We start from the raw sequence: 26,151 nt of genomic DNA, 5'->3' as shown, positions 1-26,151 counted from the left end.
AAACCAGTTTCTATTAGCCCACGTTGCTTCAACCCTGCCCCTTTATGTGTTTGTTTTTCTTCACTTAAATGCTTCATGTGTCCACTGTCTTGTGTTTGCTCATTTATTCAGGAAAGCTCATCTGTGTTTCAGTGGTTCTCAAAAGTCCTTTCACAGGACTTTTCTTCACAGACACCCAAGGACAGGACATTATTGCTGAGTCAGAGCTGTCTGCACACCTCCAGAAATGCCCCTGCTGTTATTTTATCTTTGGCAGAATCGGATCAAAGCAATTGTTAATGGATAGAATAGCAAATCCACCTCAGTGGGTATCACATAGCAGACTCTGTGCTGCAGGATTAGATTCCAAGAGGAAAACCCAGGCCAATTCTACACAGCCCTGTGGGATTTCTGCCCTTTCTTATACTTTCAGGGGCTTCAGTGCCAAACGTTGGATTGTTCCCTGTTTGCTCAGCACTTGTGGTGGAGCACAACACAATAAGATTTCCCAGAGTGAGGCTATGGAGCACGATTGTTTTCCCTTGCAGTGATTTGTAAGCTCAAAGACTCTATTTTATCAATGGCACAGGGTATTAATGGGATTTTAAGGTGCACCTCCTTCATATATCAAGGGGATAATAGAGTCACAAGCAGACTTACATGATAAATCATTACAGCTTTAGAGGAAAAGTTAATGCTTTTGTTCACAGAAATGTTAAAAGCTTTAGGAGGCAATATTTTAAACTGCTTAAAATGATAAATCAAAGCAGATTAGCTTTCCAGATAAATATGTATGTAGGTAAAACCCTGTGACACTAACTACAGCCACATATATTGGCTATAATAGGTTGAAAAGCATCCCTGTGAATCCATTTTAATATTTCTGACAGAAATTCTACATGAAGTCTTTCATATGTCCTGTATATCATGTGTTCCGTATGTAGAGCCATACAATACTTGAGACACTGCTTTTGGCTTCATTTAGCTTATTAATAAAACCCTAATTAATATGCACTGGTTAACAATTTATTCCTTTACTCCTCAAGGTAAGTTCCTTTTGGAAAATGAGCATTCCTGTGGGTTTGCAGGATGGGAAAATATCACAAATGTAGGGAATTTATTAATTTTCACAAACTACCTACTTGGCATTTTGAAGGATCTCTGTGCCATCCTCTTTTCGTGGGGTGTTTAGCAATTAAGAAGATCAGGACAAACAAAAAATAATTGACTGTAAGTTTGTCACAGGAGATTTTCAACAAGACAGGGAGAAAGAAAATCAATTTCCTTTTTAAAAAAAGAAACTGTGAAGTGTAGCATAAAGAGACAATGGTCCTCATCATCAGATCTCACAGAATAGAAGAATTCAGCATCTTGACCATATAAATATATAACTGTAAAATGAAAATGTGAAATGGTTAATAGAATAAACAGACCCTCTTACAAAGCCATTAGTTGAATTACAAGTTGAGAAAGAGGAACATTTTCTCCACAGAACAGACTGAAGTCCTAATTGCCTACTAGAATGGGTTTTATCTCTCTTTCTAAAGAGGAATGATTGATAATTGGGAAAATAAATCACCAAATCACCATCATCATAATTGTTGAATAAGTAACTAAATAAACAGAAAGCAGATTTCCGTGAGAAGCTTATTTTTGCAGAAAAGGTTGCAGCTCATTTTTCTCAGTGTGAGAAGGGAATTTTGATTCTATCAATATTGAAAGCTGTGGATGTGCAGACCAATGGGCCATTTTCCTTAGGTACCAGATGGATTGAAGCCCCAGCCCCAAATTTTTGCTTCCTTTTTTTTGTTCTATGAAAGTTTTCAATGCAAAAATTTCCCATTTTTCAATGTTTAATTTTCACTTGATCTCAGCCTGAGAGATCACATAGTAATTGAGGAACATGAAATATCTACATTAAAGGAATACAGGTCTTTTGAGTGAAAGATAGTTAAGGAATCTTCACAAGGAATAAGTAGAAGATGGAACTTAAACCCAATTGGTGCTGAGAAGAGTTTGACTTTCACTGACTTTGAGAATCTCCCCCAAAAATATCTTGCTAAGAAGTTTTAGCAAATTGATTAGGTGTTTTAAGATTCATAAAGTCTTACAATGTCAAATATCAAAAATATTCTCTGTTCCGTGCCACACATGCTCTGTTTCTGAAGTTCCACATGTTCAGCTCCACAGGCTCAGTTTGGGGTTCCTGTATTTAATGAGTTTCACTATTTTTGCTTTAAAATAACCAAAATGAAACACTTCCAATCATGAACTGCACTACGGGAGGGTAATTGGAAAAATTGGAAGTGATGAAAAGAGCTCTGACTCAGCAGCTATTTATTTACTTCAGTTCTTCATCACCCAAGGCTAAATCAGATGACAACTTTATTTATCTATTTATTTATTTCTTTATTTCATAGAAAACTAAGTGAAACCCACCTAATTTGTTGACTGGAACAATCTGACAATGATGTTTGCTGACTTAATTGAATATACATCAACAGGATATGTTGGGAATAACTTGTCCATGGTGGGAATGTATATTCTGATAACAAAAGCATACCTGAAAAAAACCCCAAAACTTTGAGTTTGAAAATGGAATTTCATTAGAACCAAAAGTTTTTAGGAACTCGTGTTGTTTTAACAAATGCAAAAAGAATATTAAAAAATGTGGTTTCCTTTGTTTCCTTTCACTAATTTGGTAATAAAAAGGTCTGTTTGTCTCAGCTTTCTCTTAGATTGCTCATCAGGATAAAAAGGTAGATTTTGACTTATGGTAGACGATATCTGACACTATTAAAATTTTGACATTTTATATGCATAAAAAATTTATTTCTAAAAAAACTTTATGTGTCTAAAAAACTTTTTACATACAAAAAATTTTGACATTTTATATGTATACATGAAAAAGCTAAAATATTTATAAAACCCTACTTGTTATTTTATGTAATGAGACTCTCAATGGTACTGAATCAATTCAGACTACCCACTGAATTTCGAAAAAATTCCAGATTTTGCTCTTCAGCAATCTTAAATCGCAGTGTTTCATATGGAATGAAATCTGTGTTCTAAATAGCTTTTTATGCATAATTTTTCCAGTCCCAATTATCTCTTCAACTTTCATCCTATTTCATTGCCATACAAGTTTTGTCAGTTCGATTTTTCAGGATTGATTAAATTTGTGTCTTTGATTTCCTTTGTTTCAGCAGTGTAAGATCGAGATCCTCCTTGCAATTTGCTGTCATCCCTCCCTGAACACATACTCATTTTTCCAAGATAAAATGTTACTATTAAAAAAAAAAAAAAAAAGGTTTATTCCACATTTTCTCTCTTCTAAAGTTGCAATTATTTCTATCATCAAAGTCAAAGCTGAATATATTGAATCTGACACATTTCCTTTGGTCTCCAACGCCATCAGCATTGGTTTTTAATGCATATTTTGGATACATACTAAACCCCTCCATTGCTTCACATTTGCAGCTCCTGGCTCTGCTTTGAGTGCTGGTTTCAGGTCAGGGGAGCATGTCTTTCATGTAAAAGGGAAATGAAATATCCTTCTCTGCAAAGTCTGGGATCAAATCCCCACTACCCTTTCCCTAGGCCCCAGTTTGGATTGCTGGGATGTGAGGAACTTCCTGCTAATTCACTTTAAAGGCAGGGCTGACACATTAGGCAGGATCAGACGGTGTGGAGATGCTTTATTCTCACTCGGCTGAAACTGTCACTTAGCATAAATGTAAGGTGGATTTCAAACCTTGCAGGAGCTCCATCTGCTCGGGTGTTACATTCCTGGCAATTACACGTCGGGAAAAGATGATGGGTCATGGGAAGAGGGTGAAGAGAAAAGAATTCCCTTACAATTTTCAGGACCAGTAGCAGAGAGCAAAGAATTCACCCCCTCTTATTTTAAATTATAACTTATTTTATTAATTAGTTATAGTGGGAGAAATCAAGAAGTTCACAGATACTGTTGATCATGACATGTTGGATTTGTTTCTTCCCACAAGGTGAAATGATTTAGATATGGAGGAAGAGTCTGTGCAATTCCAGTTTCATGAGGAGAGGGCAGAAGAAGTGTTGGCTGTATTCTAGACACACTGAGACTTTGGGGTATTCATCAGTGCATCTCTCTGTAACTGACGATATTTTAGAAATCAAATCAATTCTACACACACACATCCATAAATTAATAGAATTATCTCTATTTTAAAAATTGGCTTTGTGTCCAATAACTTTGCACAGAAATCAGAGCAGCAATGCAGAAAAAGATAATTAAAATGATTGTTTCATCAGAAGTTTTAGTGTGGAGAACACAGAACATCCTGAACCTGCTGCAATCAACTATGACATCTAATTAAGAAATTGAAACAGCTCAATAAACTCATAATGTTCCTCATTAATGTTTCAACTATTCCACTCTACCCCCTCAAAATGCGGTTCCATGGATTCAGATCTAAGTCATGTTTAACCTTTTTTGACAATAAAACCTCATCAGGTATTTTTATGAGAAGTTTGACTTGTTTTTACAAAAAGGTTCCTAATTCTGAGCCCAAACCAAATTCTTTCCATGAAGCTGAAATTGTCCAGTGACAGGACAAGGGACAACAGGCACAAGCAGAAACACAGGAGTTCTTCAATCTGATTACAGGAGGTAGAGCTTAAATGCCATCATTTTGTGCCTCATGGGGAAAAAAGCAACCTGCTGCTCAGTCTGCCAAAACAGCATTAAAACCAGGTCATAGGCTTGGAGTTAAGCTTGAACTAAATCCATGTGAGTCCTAGAAGTTGTGCTGATACAGCAGAAGTTGTGCCGCATTATTGGGAGTAAGAGAGAAAGAAAATAAATAATCAGAGAATCCCACAATGGTTTGGGTTGGAAGGGAGCCTTAAAGCCCATCCAGTGCCACCCCTGCCATGGGCAGGGACACCTTCCACTAGCCCAGGCTGCTCCAAGCCCCAATGTCCAACCTGGCCTTGGACACTTCCAGGGATCCAGGGGCAGCCACAGCTTCTCTGGGCACCCTGTGCCAGGGCCTGCCCACCCTCCCAGGGAACAATTCCTTCCCAATATCCCATCTCAACCTACCTTCTGACAGTGGGAAGCCATTCCCCTTGTCCTGTCACTCAGGCCTTTGTAAATTGCCTCTCTCCATCTTTTCAGCTCCTTCACATCCTGGAAGGCCACAATGAGGTCACCCTGAAGCTTCTCCTCTCCAGGCTGAACAATTCCAATTCTCTCAGCCTTTCCTCACAGCAGAGCTGCTTCATCCATCTAATAAACTATTTCATTTTGATAAAGTTTAATGTTATTTACAGGTTCTTAAAATCTTCTATTCCACTGGGGATGCAAGACTCTTATTTAGGAAATTGAAGCTCTTTCTCACATGGAACAATATTTATCTTGATTAAGGACTGCATCAATCACAGTCAATTTTCCAACTTCTTGATCCTGTAAGTCATAATGCTTAATTTGTGAACTTGGGTTTCCAATCAGCTGCAGAGTGTGACTGCTGTTTCATACTTTTATTCTTTCTTTTCCATCTTTACATGGTTTAGAGCCTTATTTTAATTTATTTAAGCATTTGATAAGATTGTCACCCCCATCTCCCTTCCTTTATAACAAATATAAAGATTTATACATTCACTTTTAATTATTGCTTCCATCTGAACAAATCTCTGCAAAATACCCAGCACTAATTAATTATTTTGTACTTATTTTTCCATACTTTTTTTTCCTCTTTTCAATGATTCATCACACTTCAAGGCAAGTCACTGAAAAATTTCACTATTTTTCATAAGACCTTTTTTTCAGATAAATTTATCATTAAAAATGTTTAATCAAAGGCTTAGGTTTTCCATTTTAACTACTCACTTCCTTTTTCTCTCCTATATTAGAGCAGCATCTTTTGAAAACTGAAACTTTTATTCTGAGAGACTTATCTATCACTTTTTGTCTTGTGTAATAGTGTTAGATGTTGGAGAAAAGGTTTCTATTACAGACAAACCATTTTGCTTATTTTACAGCACTTTGTTTTTTAAAATATGCACTTGAATCCTTCTTTCTAATATGAAAGCAAAGACAGGAGAGAGATTTTTAGAAGGAGAGTTTTGACCCTCATGGCAAGAGACTCTAAATTCATAAAAACCTCTTCCTGTGTAACATTTTCATTGAGTGAACGGTCAGATCCAAAGCTCACTGAAGTTATTCAGTCATTAAATCCTGGCTTTTTCCTTGATATAAATTCAGATTAGGGATTCCAAGCCTTTTCTTTCTACAAATACAAACCTTTTGGGTTGGAAGGAGGAGCGCATGGCGTCAGGCAGGGTAAGGGATATCACAGGTATTCCCAGGGACACTGCAAGGCCAGGAGTTTGAGTGCTGTGCTGTGGGAGGTGACGGACAGCTAAAGGCTGACCTCAATGAGCAGGGAATGAAGGCTGGGAAATCTTCACAGGACAGGCAAAGTTTCCTCCTCACAGGGTATACAGAGTGTTCTGGGAAGGTGCAAGGAGGAACAAAGCCCCTCAGAGAATTCCCAGAGCCAGCTGGCTCTCTTCTTCCCCGGAGCACTGCCTCCTTCTCGATGGCTTTGGGTGCTGAGGTCAGACACGTCAGGCTCAAGGGCTTACTGAGCAAGGGAGCCAAAACTGAAAGGAACATTTTCTTTCCTCTCTCTCCCTTCCCAATCTGAGTGATGCCTTAGGTTTTAACTTTTATATTTTTCAAATCCTGCACTGCCTGGTGTGTAACTCTGAAGTTTCTTGTAGCCTGTTAATTTCTGCTCTCTCATGCCAGGCAGACATAACAAAGCCTCTCCAGGCCTGCTCTGCAAGGACATCCAGACCGTCCTAGGCCCAAAAACTATAAAGCAAAGAGCCTCTAAGGGGGGTAAACTGAGGGGAATTACATCGTTAAACTGAAGCTTTAATTGGAGAATTAACCCTGCTATGCAAATGAACCAAACCTATAAAAGTGTGAAGAGCTCGTGACCTGGGGTCCATCTTGGCAGTGGCCTCTGGCTCCCCAGGGGTACCTTTGAAGGCCTTTCAGATAAATACCTGCCTTATTCCCTTATTCCTGTTTAGTCTTTGTTTTTAGGTGGCCACTTCAGGCATCATGAGATTGCCTCCTTTAAATGACAATTCAGTTTTAGGTGGTTCTCAAGGCTTGGCTGCTCTGTCCCAGATTCCATAGTGCCCAGTCCTGCTGGGAATGAGTATCCCAGGCCAGGGCAGCTGCCCTAAGGGGCTGTTTGGCTCTTGGTTTGCTTTCTCTCAGCTGCTTCTGTCTCCTTTTTGGCATGCATTAAAAGCGGCCTTTTGGCAGTTCTCAAGGTTGCTTTTACAGTCATGGGGTGGAAGCACAAAATCGTTAAGGTTGGAAAAGAACTTTATCCATCAAGTCCAGCCACCAACCAGCTCCACCACCATGCTCACCACTAACCCATGGCCCCAGGTGTCACACCCACAGGTTTTTCAACACTTCCAGGGATAGTGACTCCACCACCACCTGGACAGCCTATGCCAATGCTTGACAACCCTTCCTGTGGAGATTTTTTCCTGATATCAAATCTGAACATTCCCTGGTTCAGCTTGAGGCCACTTCCTCTTGTTCTGTGTTATTTTTTCAATGCAATCCCATAATGGACCTGACTGTCATTCTGGGCTTCTCTTTTGACTTCACGCCTGTATTTTTAAGCTGTTTGCTGTTGTCCCCAGTGAAGTGCAGGTTGTACCAAGAGATGTGACAAGGAGCCCTCACACAACAAGCCAATGAGATGCCCAAGAGGCCAGGACTGCAGTGGTGTGCAGGGATAGTTAAGACCCAAGGCCATTCCCTAGAGATGACAGTAATATATTTACTGAGCTACTAGATAAAAAAAACCCCTTAGATTTTATCCCCAGTTATGCTGTATTTGTGTGCTGATGTCACTCTAGTAATTATTATTATTATGAGCTCATATTTACAATCCTACTTTTTATGCTTTTATGTTTGTGAGTGCAATGGTTCTCTGCTTTGGCGGATCACGGACAGTTCCAGGCATCAGCTCCTCTTTTAGCTCTGAAGGGTGCCCTTATCTGCCCAACCACTGTAGCTTCCCCCTGCTGTGATTCTCAATTATTTTCTTTAAAGTTGCAATGGGAAAGAGCAACATCTACTAATTCATTTAACTGTGTACATCCTGAACGGAGTCAGAAGCAGCAGCCTTGTAGTCAAAAAATCCCACAAAACATCCTTGCTTCTGTTATTCATTCTTTTTTACCACCTAGAGATGTATAGAGCTCAAAACAAAAGGCACAATTATTATGTAAAAAAAAAAAAAAAAAGGAGATTTCCAATAGCAAAAGCTTTTGGTATATTGCAATTTTTTTATTTTCCTTTTCTAGTTGATTCCAGCACTAGTGATTATGACAAAATATGCACTAAACAGACAAAACAAGCAACCTGAATTCCAAACTACCTATTTAACCATCTAAAGTAGAGCTGAACAAAAGTGTGTGTGAAACGTACTGATTAAAGGACTTCACACATACTTATCAGGAGTGCAGAAATGTGCTGCTGAGCACAGATGATGTGTTATTCCCCAAACAAATAATTTCAAATATGTGGTTGTTTTGTAATCTGCTTTGCTTTTTCCTCAAGAAGCAAATTGTCACCTATGTTAAAACACAAGAATACTTTTCTGACCCAAAAAAAAAACCCAAAAACACCCACAGTGAATTTGAGATTCATTTATTCCTTAAAAATCTACACTGAGGCTTTTCATGAAATAAAAGGTCAAAGATTAAGCTATTGAACTGCCGAGGCCCTGGGAGGAGCCATCTTTCAATTTGCTTCAAGAAGACCTTTCAACATAATTCTTTTTTGAGTTTAAGGAAAATAATAACAGAGTTTCTGACTTCAAAGGAACTTCTACCTTTCCTTCCTTTAGGAAGTTGAGGTATTACCTACCATGAGTCTGCAGAGAGGCTTGGATAATTCCTCAACTACTGTTAATTACAGAGAGAATAAGTCCAGCTTGGACTTGGGAAAAATGTAATTGTATCTGAAACCATGATCCTCTCTGCCAGGAGAATTTTTTGTCCTAGGAAGAGAGGCTTCAGTTCCCAAGTACCCCTAGAAAGGTGAGTTTAGGAATCTAAAAAATACATGTTTTGACTTTCTGAGCTGAACTGGGGTCTACCCCAAGCCCCTGTTCTCTCATCAATCTCTCCTGGCATTGTGCAGTGTGGGGGTCTCCCACTTGATCCCAAAAAGCTCTTTCTGCTCTGCTGGGGTTCAGCCCTACAGCCCTGACCAAGGACCACGCAGAGCCCATTTCACCCCTCAGTCCTTGGGGGTTTACATTTCCTTACCTGTGACCACACTGAGCCAGAGCCTCACAGGTTTGGGCTCTTTATTGGAGATTTCAGGAGCACTGAATTTTCTGTTGCACTCAGCACCTGGAGAGTGCCCTGCAAGCAAAGGGCAGTGGGGAGTTGAACAGATGCAGTGACAAGGAATTTTGTGCTTAGTTCTGCTTGTTCTGGCCCAACTTAGTGCAAAACACAACTTTTTCTGGGAATGGTTCAGGATCTCGGACAATACATCCTTTCCACAAGGAAATGTAATTTAAAAAATTACTTCTCAACTCTAGCAGTACGACAGCCCTTAATCTTGTAGTAATTGCCCTAATTTGCTCTAGCAGTCAGGCAAAATATTTTAACTTGCTGCTGTTTCAGGGTTTTATGTTCCATATTGACTTACAAGGTTGTGTTGGGGGGAAAAGGATTATGGTGATGCAGAAGCCACACCACTGGCAATGAGATTATCACAGGAAAGTAATGTAAGACACGTTGAAGTGTCCCATTTCTCCCTGTAACTTTACACAAATAATGTCCTGTTTGGAATAAAAACCCAAGCAATATTCAAATGTATCTTTATCTTGAGCTGACATCAGCCATACCAGGCACTCTTTCTTGTCTTTATTCCATACTGAATATAATAATACTAAATATAATAAAACTGAATAAAATAATACTGAATGAAATGATACTGAATAATTCCATACTGAAAATAATAATTATTGAATATTATAAACCTAGATTTTGAAAACTATAGTCCTAAGTGTTCGAAGTCCCATGATGCAGGATTTTAAGAAACACTGTTTTTAAAGAAAAAAGGCTATGAAACAGATTTTTCCTTTGTTTCAGGGATACCATTGTGATCCAACACCATGCTCTCAAGACCTCTAAAAGGTCCCTCTCAACTCAAACTAATCTATGATTCTATGGAAATCAAGGCAAGAACCTTTTGCACAAGCTGTGATGGTTACACAAAACACTCATCCCATTCCAGTGAGATAAGGACATTGTTACGTGGCAAAACCAGCTGATAAGAGAAAGAATTGGTACCTCTCGATTTGACAATTATTTGATGTGTTATTTTTTGAAAGCACGTGGGACAAGACTGGATATTAGATTTTGTTACTTCAAGGCTTGAGCAATGTACAAGTCATTAATCTCTTGAGCTTTGAGAGTTATGCATGGTCAGAGTAATAAAAGACAGGGATATTGGGCAGAGCTTCCAGGCTAGAAAAATCTCTTCTGGGTGATTTTTAAGTTAATTTTGCTTTGAATACTGAAATAAAATGCAGCACTGCCAAACTTCATAGAAGATGGATTGGTAGGACATAGCTGTTGGAGGAGGATTAGGAGGATTACTCGTTCCTTGGCAAGGGGTTAGAGAGCAAATAAAAAACTAATTAATGAGCATTATTTATCATGCTACATTCTAGTCAGTGGCTGCATTTATGGAACATAATTTGTGCAGGTTTTTGAGGTGCTTTGTACCAAATACATAGGGAAAAATGTGAAAAGTGTAAGATTCCAAGTGCATTAAAAATACATCCTCATCAGTGCAGGAGACTTACAGGAGGGGTTTTAAAGGCAATTAATTATGTTCTACTTCAGCTGATACAAAACAAAGGCGATCTCACATGCCCATGTTATCCATCTCAATTTCTAGACATACACAAACCCCACATTTTTAAACTTTTTCATGAGTTCACAAAAGTCATCTGTCATCTCAAATAAGTTCATTCTAAACCCTTCTTCAATTTTTTTAAATACAAATACATGGAGTAGTTTTCACTGTCAGTTCGGTGGAAGCTCACCTTCCTCAGGGTAAGCCTGTATTAATTGAATAGCTCTTGACATTTAGATATTTAAAGAAGGTTCTCTTTACCCTGTAGTAAAAAAGATAAATTTATGGGGTTAGAAAATATCAAGATTTTACTTCCTACTTGCTTTGCAAGCAGAAACTCAAGGAACATATGCAAAAGACACACGTAATTCCTTCGCTCATGGAAATAAAGGTAATCTCATGTGTTTATTGAGGTAAAGGAAATTAATGCTAATCTCTCACTTTTGATTTATTCTTTCTAAAATAGAAATGTTTTCATTGAGGCAAAAACCAAAAACACAGCAATCAAACTTTTTCATTATTTCCTTTCAAAAATAATGTTTATTTTCTCATTTATCAGTATGAGTCACCACAGGTTTTGAGTTCTAAATCTTGTGAGTTGTGGGTCTGTAACCAGAAAAGAACAAAGGTAAAGAGGTTTGTGGCCAAACTAAGGACCACAATGTGGCAAAGTGTAGGACTTAAATCTATTTTCCCAGGCCAGATGCACATCCCGGGACAGGAGAAACCATGGTCTTATTTGTGGTGCAAGTGTAACACATTCCCAAAGCACTCTGCAATCATTTCCCAGGGCTTGGAAACCAAACTGGACCAAACCTAGGGGAGTTTGGAGAACGGAACATCTTTGCCATGTGGTGAGGGAACAAAGGAAGGGTTTAATGGCCAGGTTGGATGGAACTTGGAGCAACCTGGGATAGTGGAAGAAGTCCCTGCCCATGGCAGGGCATGGAAAAGGATGGGTTAAGGGTCACTTCCACCCCAAACTATTCTGGGATTCTGTGATTCTGTGGTTACTTCATTGGTGTTGACACCAGGTAAGTGGTTAAACTCCATTCCAACACCCATGAAAACCCAGGTTCTTCCTATACTGAAAATAAAATAAAATAAAATAAAATAAAATAAAATAAAATAAAATAAAATAATAAAAGACCCTAATTGAATATATGGTGCTATGCTGCAAGCTGGAAAACACCAAGAAAGATGTTCAGATGATTGAATAGATCAATCTTTTCATTTAAATATTGGAAGATGGGAAAGAAAGGTTCTAGTACTCCAACTGAAAGGGTCAGCCCTTCCAATGAGTTAAATACTGAGAGTAATCCCATGTCTGATGAGAGCACAGCATAAACTAATTATGTATTGAAACATTTTAGATTTAGATATTAAAATAAGCCTTACACACCCAAAAAATCATTGGATTTTACACTTGAAAACTTCCCTTGCATTATTTTGATTGGTTTTTGTTTCTTTGAAGCTGAGGAAAATGGCTCTGAATACAAAGTGTTCCAATGACCTTGCCTCCTCCCTCTCCATGCCAGGCTGGTTTATTTTGCCGGGTTTAGGTGATTCTGGATGAACTCAGACTTCCCTGCTCTTATCTACCTATATCTTGGAAAAAATACTAACATATTTTCATTGTTTCAATTTGAAAAAGGGCTACAAACACAATGAGATGGGATGTTGCAGCAGTTAGAATATTTATCTGGAAAAACAAAAGAAAAAGAAATGAAGAAAAAAACCCAGAACAAATAAGAGTGTTTCTTGCTTCAGAAGATTATTCATGCTGTGCTACACTAGAAAATCCTCCAGCCTTGTAAACAACAATTCAGCTCCCTCTCCTCCCTCCATTTTCCTGAGCATCCTCAAGATTATGGAGAATCCTAAAACTTTTGAAGCCACCTGAACAAGAAAGCCAGGTAAATCCTATTGTCACGTATGGCTAAAGGATCATCAGGGCTTATTTGTTCAAGTCGCAGTATCATCCTTGAAAATGAGTGTCATAATTGATAAAATTTCTCTCTAGGCCCTTTTTGTCATTATTCTTCCTTTCAAACAGGGAGCAATATTGATTCTGAGGCAAAGCAATATATTAATGACTCTGAAACGCTCAGATGGTGTATTACAGTATATATTATAGTATTTTTAGATTCACTGAAAAGGCTTTTTTTCCTTGCTGCTTTAGTGGTTGGCAGAGAGGATGCACAGCCAAGGAGCAGTCCTGGCCAGCTGTGCCAGCTGTCACACAGCTTAATAAAAAGCACTCAGGAAGGAGCAGAAATGATATTAAATTGTTGCTCCGATGTAATGTGACCGCTAACTTGGATTGTGTCTCCAATTCACTCAATTTAATTTGCATTCTAATCCATTTCTGCTCTGAAAAACATTTAAGTACATTGATTGATGCTCTAAAGGAGCAAGTGCTCCAGCATCCTGTAGATGTGCTGAGTTCTCACTGTGAAAATTGGGCTGTGTTTTCACCGGAAAAGGTAAAAGTTGCAGAACCATGATGATATATTTCTTTTTCCATAAACTTCATATTTTTAGCACTGTTTTGTCATATATTGTTGACATGTGTCTCTGCTCCTGCACAACACGACAGAACAAATTATATAGATACAAAGCAGAGACCATATTTATGGGCAAAACAGCTCTGTTCAAGAAATTGAAAATGAAATACACTTTAGCCCAGTGCATGATATACTTAAGGGATTTTTCTATTCCTGTTAAAAAGCTGAACTAAATCATCCTTGCTTGTCACCAAACCTTTTCCTTTTTTACCTTTGGTGGCAGAACAATGAAAATTAACTAACATTTCAGTATTTATCGTATTTCTGCTTTGCTTTATGTTTGGTTTGGTTTGGTCTGTTTCCCCAATAATGTAGTCCTTGTCTCACATGTTTATTCTTTTTAAGGAGTTCTCATAGGCCTGACTTAGGGAAAAAAGTGAGTGTTGTAAGGGAAGCCTTTGAGGCGTTAGAAGTTAAGAGTGAGCACCAAGGAGCTGCTGTGCTACTTTTAACATAACAAGTACAGTGTGCTACAAATAAAGAATTAAATTATATGGCCCACATGGGCTCTTCTCTATATCGAATTTGGTGAAAAGAATAATGATGAAAGATGAATGAATAATGGTGAAAGGAGGGTGCAGCCAGCTGGGGGTCTGGCTCTACTTCCAGGGAACAAGGGATGGGACAAGAGGAAACGGCCTCAAGCTGTGCCAGGGGAGGCTCAGGTTGGACATCAGAAGGAATTTCTCCATGGAAAGGATTGTTAAACATTGTCAGGGGCTGCCCAGGGAGGTGGTGGAATTCCCATCCCTGTAGGTGACCTTCTTTATTTTTAATGTAAGAACAGATGCTAAAAAGAAAGGAGCAATAATACAAAAATTTCCTATGAAAAGCAGCTTTTTCCTCTGCATGGAGAAGACATTTTCTATTTTAAATTTTAATAGAGCAACTCCGTTTCTCACAGTGTGTAGGAACCAATTATATTAATGATATTTTCAGCTCAGACTAAGATGGTTTGGTCTATTAATGCTCATTGTCAGTGTCTTACCCAGAAGCAGTAGGATGAACTCTGCCTGCCACTAATGCTCCATTTTTGTCTCTTTGTGTGGTTATTTCAGCAGGAGAATGTGCTGGATGAGCCACTGAAAACAGATGTACATCACCAGATGAAAAAGTGCTGCCTTGTGTTGGATTTCTGTGGGCAGCTGGTGTTATACCTTTTAAATGTCTCTTTATGTTTGCCAGAATAGCATAACAGTCAATTCTCTCCTCAATCACAAGCTGCCTGCTCTGGGTAAATAGCAAGGTGTTACATCTATTTGTATCTCTGTAACAGAGCCTTTCTAGTTCATCCATTTGTTTCACGCTAATACAGATTAAAATCTGCAGAAGTGAAGGGAACAAACATCCAAACTAAGTTGTGTACAAGTACCCAAAATAGAAAAAACTGAAGACACAATTCCTGTTGTACATGAAGCAGATTGCAGTTGTTTGGTTGGCTGTTCCTTCATAGTTTGTTTGGTTTTTTTAATTGAATTACTTTGTGTCTTTATCCTAGAGCATTCTTTCAGAGTCACTTTTCCTTGAAGATGTTTTAATATTATGCACATAGATATGATCCCACAATGGTTTATTGCAAGGCACCTTTATCACCTGGTTACAACCCCTGGTTGATTCCTGAACCGTTCCTCGTACCAAGTAGCATTTTATTCCTTATGTTGCTCCATCAGCTAAGAGATCACAGGGAAAGATATAATTTACCATTCCTGGGGAAATTAGAATTTGACCCTGAATAAAGCTCTACTCACTGGGATTGCACTGAGCAAAGCCTGAACCATTGAACAGCCCCAAGCACAGAGAAATTCATGTTCTACCCTTGCCCTGAAACTGGCTCTCTGAAAATGTTGTGAGCTGGCATTTCTGGGTATTCCTTGCTGGAATGAGGGCCTTAAGTTCCAGTGCAGAAATACACAGTCACAGGATCAGCAAGGTTGGAAAAGACCTTCAGGATCATCAAGTCCAACCCTTGGCTGAATCCCACCATGTCCAGAAGAATGCCTTTTCCTTTGTGCTATTTTCTGCAGATTTCCTTCTGCTTCCCTTCCCTCTATGGGATGGCCACAGACCCACCTTCCCCTTCCTACTCATCACAAGAAAGTCAATAGCAGAAAGGAAGGTTGGGTGATGCCTTTATAGATGCTGGGTAGGAAGAGGGCTGCATTGGTGATAACAAGGTGCATCCCAAAGAAGGGAAATCCACTCTAAGAAGGACTCCAGAGGGAAATTTTGCTCCTGCCAAAGTCCTGATGACATGTCCACTCCAATATCGCCTCTGAACTCCTCTCTTACCCAGCCTGTTGGCTGTGAGGTGATGGCTCCAGTGCCAGCCCAAGGGACATAGTATGGAAAACACGCAATAACAAGGAAGCGCTGGAATGCTTGCCAAAGGACATCACAGGTGACACAGTTATACAAGAAGCAGCTAAACCAAGTAACAGATGAAAAGTCACAGAATCACAGAATGGTTTGGGTTGGAAGGGACCTTAAAAGTCATCTGGTTCCAACCCCTTGGGAAATGTTCACTTTGGATAAAACACATCAAGCTCAGGAGATTTTGGAGCCCTAAACTGATGCTGGGTTGACAACTGGTCAGGGTGTATAACTTAAACTGACACCTGGACCCTTCCTGAGTGTTTTATCTGAGCTCCTGGTGACCATTTGTGAGCCTTTAAGAGCACTGAGTGCATAGCAAGCGGCTTTAGGGGCAAGTGTGAGAAATGAGGAAAGCAGCAGCCGCAAGGTCACTTCATTCTGGTTTCCTGTTTTGTGAGTTAGAAAACAAAGTGAAAAGTAATTTTTTTACAGCTTTACAGGAACTTAAAGGATTAATATAGTCCCTGAACAAGAATAATGCATTTTTAAACAACATTCAATTGAATTGGCTTTGGGTTAGAAATACAAATACATTTTGTTTAATTAAAATTTTCCTAAATATCTTTAATTGCTTTCTTTGATCTAAATAAATGTTTGTTTAAATCATTCTAAAACTGGGGGAAACTATTAATTTTGTATCTCCAGTAATTAAAACTTGCTTATGTAAAACTGTGATGATCAGACACAAATTGGGCTAAGGTAAAAACCTGTCAATAAACCAAAACACATGAGACCCTTTTCATTCTTTGCTTAACTTAGATTGTAACGGGGAGCTTGTTGCCAATACAAATTAAATAGAAAATCTACCTATTTCATCAGAGAGGAAAAAGATAAAACTATAAACATGAATATATTTTCCATAATAAGAGGCCTTTTCAAGTCCTTTAGTAAAACTTTGAGGATGCGTTATCTTTCTATCTAGTAACAATAAAATAATAAAAAGTATAATAAAAAATATAGTATCATGCTTAATTTTCCTGAACCTGAAAAGTGCAGCTTTGCTTCATATCTTCGTTATTTTTTAAATCAAAATTTTATGTATAAACAATGGCAAACCATAAACTATAATTTGTTTGCAGGCAAAGTTTAACGATTATTGAAGCCTTCTAGCAAATGTTTAGTATGGGCAAATATGGGCAAATATGGGCAAATGTTTCTGTGGCAGAGGGCACCTGGTATCCCAGAGCCAGCCAAGGTCACCCCACCACCACAACCACTGCAAAGCAAAAATCGATACTCCAAAGTAGGGAACCTGGTAGTAAGAATTTGGGATGCTTAGCTGGTTAAAAATAAAGAGCAAGAAATATGTGTGCATGACCTTTCTCTGACATTGCATCATTTTCACATTGAATTAGAAACATTTTATTTGAGGATAAAATGTAAAAGTGGAAAGACAATCAAAGTGAAATAGCACCTAGAGCTCTTACATAAATTTCATTGCTGGAAGGAGAAAGACACCCAGATTTGTAAATAATTGCAACTCCTTTGACAGTCCCTGATTGTTCCTGAAAAGTTTATAGGGGTTAAGAAGTGATTTGTCTTGCTTCCACAGGAAGTGCTTTGCAGCCATGAATGGGTTATATCCATTTTATGATGGGTTTAGGCAGTTCCATGAATTTACTCTCTTTCTTTTTCTTTACTCACTGTTTTTAATTCTACTGACTTGAAAAGAAATTGGATAAATAATAGGATCGTAAAGTGCTGGAATAGTTTGGTTTGGAAGGAGCCTTAAAGCCCACCCAGTGCCAACCCCCTGCCATGGACAGGGACACCTTCCACTGTCCCAGGGTGCTCCAAGCCCTGTCCAGCCTGGCCTTGGACACTTCCAGGGATGGGGAGTCCACAGTCTGGACAGGTAAATATTCCTGGTAGACATGTTTCCATAGTTTTGGAACATTATCATTTAAACAATGGATTCTCACAGGTGACTATTGTTTACTGTTTATGCAGGTGTGTATGAATCGTGCAATAGTCTGGTTTCTGTTATCTCTACAGCACCAGAACTGCACTCCAAGTGCTTCACCCACCTTTGTTTGTTCAGGTGGATAATGTCTCTGTCCTGCACAAGAGATGCAGCTGGAAAGGGTAGTGTTGCAATAACTCAGAAAACTTTTATTTTATTTATTACTGTAAATGAAAATTAATTCTAGGTTGGAACCAGATGTTTTGTATGACTCTTTATACATTTTTCACTTTCGGGTTTTCTATTGACACTGTACCCTTTGGAGGAGAAGACTTTACTCATCTTCATGATTTACTGGTTCCTTATAGTCTTGGAGCAGACATTCACCTTTTTAATTGTGAGGAGTAAATGCTTATTTTTCAAAAAACACTGGAATTTCCAACAGTTCCAGAGCTGACCAAATGCAAGGCTTTTGAAGTCTTTGGCACTAGAATATAAACTTTTCACCACCATAAATCCAGATACGGCCCCAGTCTTGCTGCCTCCAGAAGGAAGTGCAGGACTTGTCTGCACATTGTTGTTTTTATAGCAGCAAAATGTGTGAATAATGGCTTGGCAACACATCCTTGAGAGAAGCAACATAAATTATCTCCAAGAAGAATAAGATATTGGTACAATAACACAGGCTGGAGAATATAGAGGGCTTTATACAATTTGTTGGTGAGAAGATCCAGAAGTGATGGATATCCTGTAATTACTGAGCTGAATGCAAAGTATATTTTTCAGGTGTACTCGCTACTTAACTGATATCATTCCGAAATTTTACTTAAAAGTTTTATTGATTTAATGGTTTGTGGACCCGCAGCTCTGACCCTTGAAAGAATATTTGTTGTCAAAAATGCTCCTATTTTAACACTCACTTTGATGAGTGCTTTTATTTCATTGTAATTCTTCCCAGCTATTATATTTGAGAGCATTGCTATAATGGAAGCATTGGACATTCACAGATGGTTTCATCAAAATATTTAAAACATTCATATGCTTTTATCCTCAAGGGTTGTTACCAGATACTTTCTAGCTTTTTATCAGAAAATGCTTGGTGCTCCACCTACAAAATTTTGCACATTCAGGGATTTTTTCCACATCAGATGCTACTTTGAAAACTACTTTGATCTCAGAATCCCAGTATGGGTTGGGCTGACAGCGTGGTTAAGTGACCTTAACAACCATTTCGTTCCAACTCCCCTGCATGGGCAGGGACAGCTTCCACCAAACTTAAAGGAGAATAACATGGCAAAATGTCTGGATCATAGGACAGTTGAGGTTGGAAAAGATAACTGGAGATTTTCCTGTGCTGCTTCCTCAAAGCAACATCAAATAAAGTCCTTTGCTGGACTAACCCTGCTAAGTCCCTGTCCCTCTTGCCCAGCACTGGACACATCACTCCAGCTGTGTGACATGGAAAGAACTTCCCTTGACTCTACTCTTCTCAAAGCCTACTGGCTGCCTTTGGGCACATGGACCTTTGTTCAGCTTCGGTGTTCACCAGGACCCCCAGGTCCTTCTCTCTTCCAGCCATGCGGTGCCCAGCATGGACTAGAGCATAGATTTGTTTCTCTCCACTGGAAGGACTTAGCGCTTCCCACTGTTGAATTTCATGAGATTTCTGTTGGAATTCCTGTAAAAATGAGGGGCTCATCTACTTCTTCCCAATCCAGTGATCTATAGCACAGTTACCACAATCATGGAATCATAGATTCACAGGGTGGCTTGGGTTGGAAAGAACCTTTAAAGCTTGTCTAGTTCCACCCCCTGCCATGGGCAGGGACACCTTCCACTAGACCAGGTTGCTCCAAGCCCCGTCCAGCCTTGCCTGGAACACTTAATATTGCCCATGTCGGTCTGCCCTCTCCTGGCTTTGAGCCGGCCCATTTCCCAGTTCCTAGTTTAGAGATCTCCTTTCCAGATGGGCCAACCTGGCAAAGGTATCTTTGTTCCACTTTGTCAGGTGGTTCTTGTCTCTCATGCACTTGTCAGTCTTCAAAGATTTCCGTGTGACCACAGAAATTGAAACACTGCTTCCATCATCAATGATTTGACCTCCAGAGTTGTCCAGTCATCCTCAACATGACCCTCTCAGGATCAGGAGACCACCTGCTCTTGACCATCACTGGATAACCAAATCAAGAAAATTTCAGTGTAGTTGAAAAGAAAACCTTCTCTTTAACATTTCTGAGACCTCGTTATCCACTTCTTTTTTGTTTTCCCCAGCTACACTGTGATTTACTCTTCTGTGCAGCAGACGGTGGAGGTTATGAAGCTCCATTATGTTAAAGGTCACGGAATTCTTCTGGGCATGGTTCAACTGGCATCACCCAGCTAAGGGACAGAGCTGTGCCAGCCAAAACCTTGAAAGTAGTAAACTTCTAACTAAGAAATATTCTCATATTTCACTGGATGAGCAGATGGATATGAATCAGGAGAAAATATATGTGTGTGGAAAGATTAAATAGATTTCCTGAAGGAAGGTCAAGGCTATGTTAACCAACTTTAGAATGCATTGGAAGAACCTGCCAAGCTAAATGAATCTGAGTTCTTTTTGAAAACAAAGGGTGAATATTTATGGGTATGTGTACCTTCAGGAAAAAAAGAAAAAAAAAAAAAGATATATTAAGAACATGATAAATTTCAACTACTGTAACTTTAATTTTCACTCCATAATTTTCTAAAGCCATTAAAAGCATTTTTTTTCCCACTAGAGTTCAGCACAGTAACACCATGGCAGACTTAACACGGATGTGTGTGCCACATTCCCACCAACTTCCAGCTGTGTTTCTGCTTATATGAAGTTTGCCCACGTCTGCTATCAATTTTAATAGCTGATGTAATGCTTAGTTCTAGACTTAGGATTTACACTGGCACACAGCAGTAACATGTCTATCAAGTGAACGCTGAAATAAATTGTTCCATGCAATTATATTGCATTAAATAAGACAATATTTAACCTGAAGAAGAAAGGAGGGGACACATTGGGAAATTGAAATTTCCATGGACAGTTATAATTTTCTGGGTTTGAGCTTAATGAGGTCGATAACATAACAGAAAATAGGTATTAACCACCCAGTCTTGGAGGTGCTATTTTCTTCTGATCATTAGCAAAGTAGGAATTAGATATTCCTCAGTTCTCGTCCTGGCTTGTCAAGCTGCATGGAATAACCATCAATTCAAAAATGGGTAAAATTAAGCTCAAGTATGATCGCTAATGCTGCAAACTGTTTGGGAAGTCACCTGAACATGAAAATGGCCTTGAGAGGTGAAAACAAGTCTGCCTGTCTAATACCACTGTGACCACAGAGTTCAGGAACTCAGACAGAGGATGCTCCTCATGTTTGGGAAGGAAAATACCAACATATGTGACATTTTTTCCTATTATTATGCTGACCTTGAGGAATTTTCAACCAGCAGAGCATTTCCAGAAGGTCTGTGAGCCAGCAGTGCCCTGGGGGCCAAGGGGCCAGTGGGATCCTGAGGAGAGCATTCCCAGTAGGTCAGGGAGTGACCCTGCCCCTCTTCCCAGCCCTGGAGGCACCTCTGGAGTGACCCTGCCCCTCTGCCCAGCCCTGGAGGCACCTCTGGAGTGACCCTGCCCCTCTGCCCAGCCCTGGAGGCACCTCTGGGGTGCCGTGCCCAGCTCTGGCTCCTCAGCCCAGCAGGGCCAGGGAGCTCCTGGAGCGGGGCCGGCGGAGGCTGCGCAGCTGAGGAAGGGCCTGGAGCAGCTCCGTGCCCAGCACAGGCTGAGGGAGCCGGGGCTGCTCAGCCTCGAGAGGAGCCCCAGCTGAGAGGGGCCCTCAGCCCTGGCTGTCCCTGGCTGCAGGGAGGGCTCAGGGCAGGGCCCGGGCTCTGCTCCGGGGCCCAGCAATGGCACCAGAGCACCGGGCAGGGCCTGAGCCCGGCAATTGCCCCGCCCAGGAGGCAGAACTGCTGCCCTGGGCAGGGCCAGCCCTGAGCACATTGGCCACAGAGGCTCTGGGCTCTCCTCCCTGGGGATATTCCAGAGCTGTGTGGACACAACCCTGTGCCCTGTGCTCTGGGATGGCCCTGCTGGAGCAGGGAGGTGGCACCAGATGAGCCACTGTGGGCCCTTCCAGTCTGAATCAGTCTGTGATTCCACATTTGGCACTGGTGAGATCCCATCAGGAATGCTGTGTCTTGGGCTAGGGGCAAGAAGATGCTCAGAGAGTTGGGACTGCTCTGCCTGGGGAAAGGGAAACTTGGGGAGCCTTATCCCTCCCTTTTTGTGTATAAATACCCTATGAAAAGGTGTAGAAGAGATAGATCAGCCCCTTTCAGTGGTGCCCAGTGACAGGACATGAGGCAGCAGTGGGTCCAAAGTGAAATAATAGAAATACTATTTAAATTTAAGTAATTAAATTCATTATTATTATTTATATATTTGTTATTATGAGAGGGATCAAACACTGACATAGGTTGCCCAGAGAGGCTGTGGATTCACCATCCGCAGATCATAGAATGATAAAATCATGGAATCATTTAGGTTGGAAAAGGTCTCCAAGATCATCAAGTCCAACCTTTGACCAAACACCACCATGTCACTAAACCGTATCACCAAGTGCCACATCCGCTTATTTCCTAAACATTTCCAGGGATGGTGAATCCAACACGTCCCTGGGCAGTCTGTGCCACTCTGGATATAGGATGGTGCTATTCAGAGACCTGATGAACACAATCTGGGCAGTCTGCTCTGGCCCTTTCTGACCATGCATTTTGACTGGATCACTTCCAGGGGTGCCTTCCCACATCAGTAGTGTTGGGATTTTGTGGGAATGCGTTAGCTATACATACACTTGGATTTGAGCAGAGGAATTAACATAGGTTATTTTGCACTTCTGCCTTTCCCTACTAATTTCTACGATTTTGTCTGACTTCTCACTCTCTTGAGATGACCTCTCACGGGCTGCCTCTCCCAAGAGTGATGTCATGCTCTTGAGTGATCAGTGTAGAGCCAGTCACAATTTTATCTTTGTTTTTCCATGTATCATCCTCTAAATGTACCTATAATGAATTTATAAAGTACTATCCTTGGGTGTGCTCTATTTTCAGAAGCATTTCAGAAGAGTTATCTTTAAGAAGCATTAGTCTTAAGATCGAGACTGTAGCATTAAGACCTTTTTTCAGCCAAATGTATGAAAATTAAGGTCCTTCTAACATCTGTCTGTTTGAATACACAGGAGTAGATACAGCTGCTCTTCTCCAAGCAAGGAAAGCACTTGTAGAGCAAGTACTTCATGGAGTGAATGGAGAGGGAATAAGTGTGATTAATAACCAAACACTGTTAATTAGCAGCCTTTCTCCTACTCTATGCCAGAGGGCCTGGTAGTATAAATGACTGATTCCCTACAGTGCCAGATAAACACAAGTTCATTATCCTTAATTTCTTTTTACAGTTTCTCTTTTGACAAGAAATAGGTATATGAAATCCAAGACTTTCCAGGCTCATAGGTGTTTCCTCACTTGAGAGTGTGGGTGAGCACAAGAGCAGGATTCTTGATGATTTAGTAGGATTCATGATTATTTTAATTATTTAGTATTAATTTAACAATTTAATATTAACTTATTTAATAGGAGGATTCCTGGTCATTTTCACACCTAGGGAAGTCTACTTAATGATGTCACAAAGAAACAACAACTCTTAGAGCAAGCCAGAGGTGATTATATCGTTAATGGATTGGTATGAGCTGGTATAACCTTCACAGAAGGCTTGGAATAAAGTAATCACAGAATGCCAGGATGGGTCAGAGTGGAAGGGCCCTCAGTGGCTCATCTGGTGCCACCTCACTGCTCCAGCAGGGCCATCCCAGAGCACAGGGCACAGGATTGTGCAAATCTCTTCTCCATTGATTTTAAAGCAGATTACTGAGTGCTTGATCCACCTGCTTTGTGAGTTTGTGTTGTTCAGATTTTTGGTTGGGTTTTTTGGAGGGCAGAGGGTGTGGGGCACATGGAAATAAGTTTGGATCTTTTGCAAATAGCATTTCAAAACTCACATGTAATTTTTCTGGATATCATGTTCTAGAGCTTTCCTATAAATATTTAGCAAGAATTCGACCAAATCTGCATCAGGTTATAATGCTGCACTTTCCAAGTGCAGACAGACCTTACCATCAGCTTTCAGCATGCTGAAAACTGCTCTGATCCTTGGCTACAATGATAAACTGCAGATGCATTTCTGCTCTTACAGAGTCCCTGACTCCAGCCTGCAGAATCTGATATTTACATTAAACTTTCTCTAGGATATACAGAAAAGACAAAGAACTAATATACAATATACTTTTATTGGTTTGGGTTTATTTTCCAAATATTGTGTCACATCTGAATAACCTTTAGGGCACTATTTTTCATATGTAGTCCCAGGTAATGGTGACATAACTTAGGCAATCTGGGCAAAGACAATACAAATTTCTTGAGAAGACTTAGAATGACCCTCTACAGAGGTGGGTACAACTTTTTGAAGACTATTAAGTTCATTGAAATACATATTTTGCATGAACAAAGCTATCAATAAGCACAGATAAAATGGAGTCATTAATTTCATGTGGGGAAAGGGGGTTTATGTGAAATGTTTCAGCATTTCTAAATGAAACACCCCCTTTCATTTTAAAGTAGTGTTTTAATTTTTCATTGATTTTTAAAAAGTTAATTAGGTCTAAAATGAAATACAGCATTTAATTACATGTCAAATGGAAAATATTTAGTTGATTAAAAATTTTTTTGGTCCAGAACTCTTCCAAGGATCTAATTTCTGAAACTAATTTTCTCCTTGTAATCTAATGTTGATCTGAATGTTCTTGTTCTACTTTTGAAAAACTCTGTAGGCATTTTGGAGTATAAACTTCCATGGTGAGGACTGCAAGGTCTGGACACACTTTTAGGATTTTAATGCACACAGGTTTTAATTTACTTTCCCAAAGGAGGGCACAACAACTGCAAAACACCTTAGGTGTAGCCATCCCTGTGAACTCGATATCCTGGGTGTTAGACATGAATATCCAGGGGGGAACTTTTCCTCTCCCTTTTGCTGCAGCCTTCTCTTCTGCATTCCAAGTTATTTATAGGTCTGTGGATACGCATTCTCCCTGAGGTTTCACACCATGGGATGCCCCACAGGCTTCCCTTGGACCTTCAGGATTGGTTAGACATTATTTTTATGCAGATGTCTCTCTATCTCTTGGCAGACTCTGGTGGTCTCTCCCCATTGTATTCCAAGCAACCAGAAAATTTTATAGCTTTCAGTCACACTGGGTTTTTCCCCATGCAGCTCCCCTGACACAGGCTGTGTGTCCCAGCTTTCTCCAAAGTCACTATTCACCCCCCTTGAAGGCTCATTGGACTGTTTCTAACAAGTGCATGTTTTTAACATGGCTGGACAGTGCCCATCAGGAAAGGCCCTGGGGGTGCTGGTGACAGAGGCTGGACAGGAGCCCAGGTGTGCCCAGGTGGGCAAGAGGCCAGTGGCCCCTGGACTGTGCCAGCCACGGTGTGGGCACAGCCCCAGGGCAGTGCCTGTCCCCTGTGCTGGCACTGCTGAGGGACCTCGAGTGCTGTGTCCAGTTCTGGGCCCTCATGGCCAGAGAGACCTGGAGGGGCTGGAGCGTGTCCAGGGAAGGGAACGGAGCTGGGGAAGGGGCTGGAGCCCCAGGAGTGGCTGAGGGAGCTGGGAAAGGGGCTCAGCCTGGAGCAAAGGAGGCTCAGGGGGGACCTTGTGGCTCTGCACAACTCCCTGACAGGAGGGGGCAGCCGGGGGGGTCGGGCTCTGCTCACAGGGAACAGGGACAGGAGGAGAGGGAACGGCCTCAGGCTGGGCCAGGGGAGGCTCAGGTTGGACACCAGGAGGAATTTCTCCATGGAAAGGGTGCTCAGGCCTTGGAAGGGGCTGCCTGGGGAGGTGTTGGAGTCCCCATCCCTGGAGGTGTCCAAGGAAGGCCTGGAGGTGGCACTCAGTGATCAGCATGGGAACAAGTTGGGGATTGGGCACAGGGTGGAGTCGATGGCCTTGGAGGCCTTTTCCAACCTCAGCAATTGTGGGATTCTCTGTAAAATGTATGGCACGTTACATGATCTCAGCTCATCTAGGGGCTGCATAAAGGATGAACCCCAAAACATATAGCAAATCTTCATTTTACTTGAGATCATTTAGCCTAAACATTTATTGGAAATAAATGTAGAACTTCATCACTTCATTTTACAAAATGGGTCCCCATAGTAAAGCAGCAGGAGAAAAATCTTTGAAAAAAATTATTGCAACAAGACTTTAAAAAATACTTAGTGAAATCAATTGGATAGTT

The sequence above is a fragment of the Coloeus monedula genome (assembly GCF_965178545.1).
Source record: "Coloeus monedula genome assembly, chromosome: 9".
Classification (NCBI taxonomy): Eukaryota; Metazoa; Chordata; class Aves; order Passeriformes; family Corvidae; genus Coloeus; species Coloeus monedula.
Note: the sequence above shows the minus strand (reverse complement) of the source record.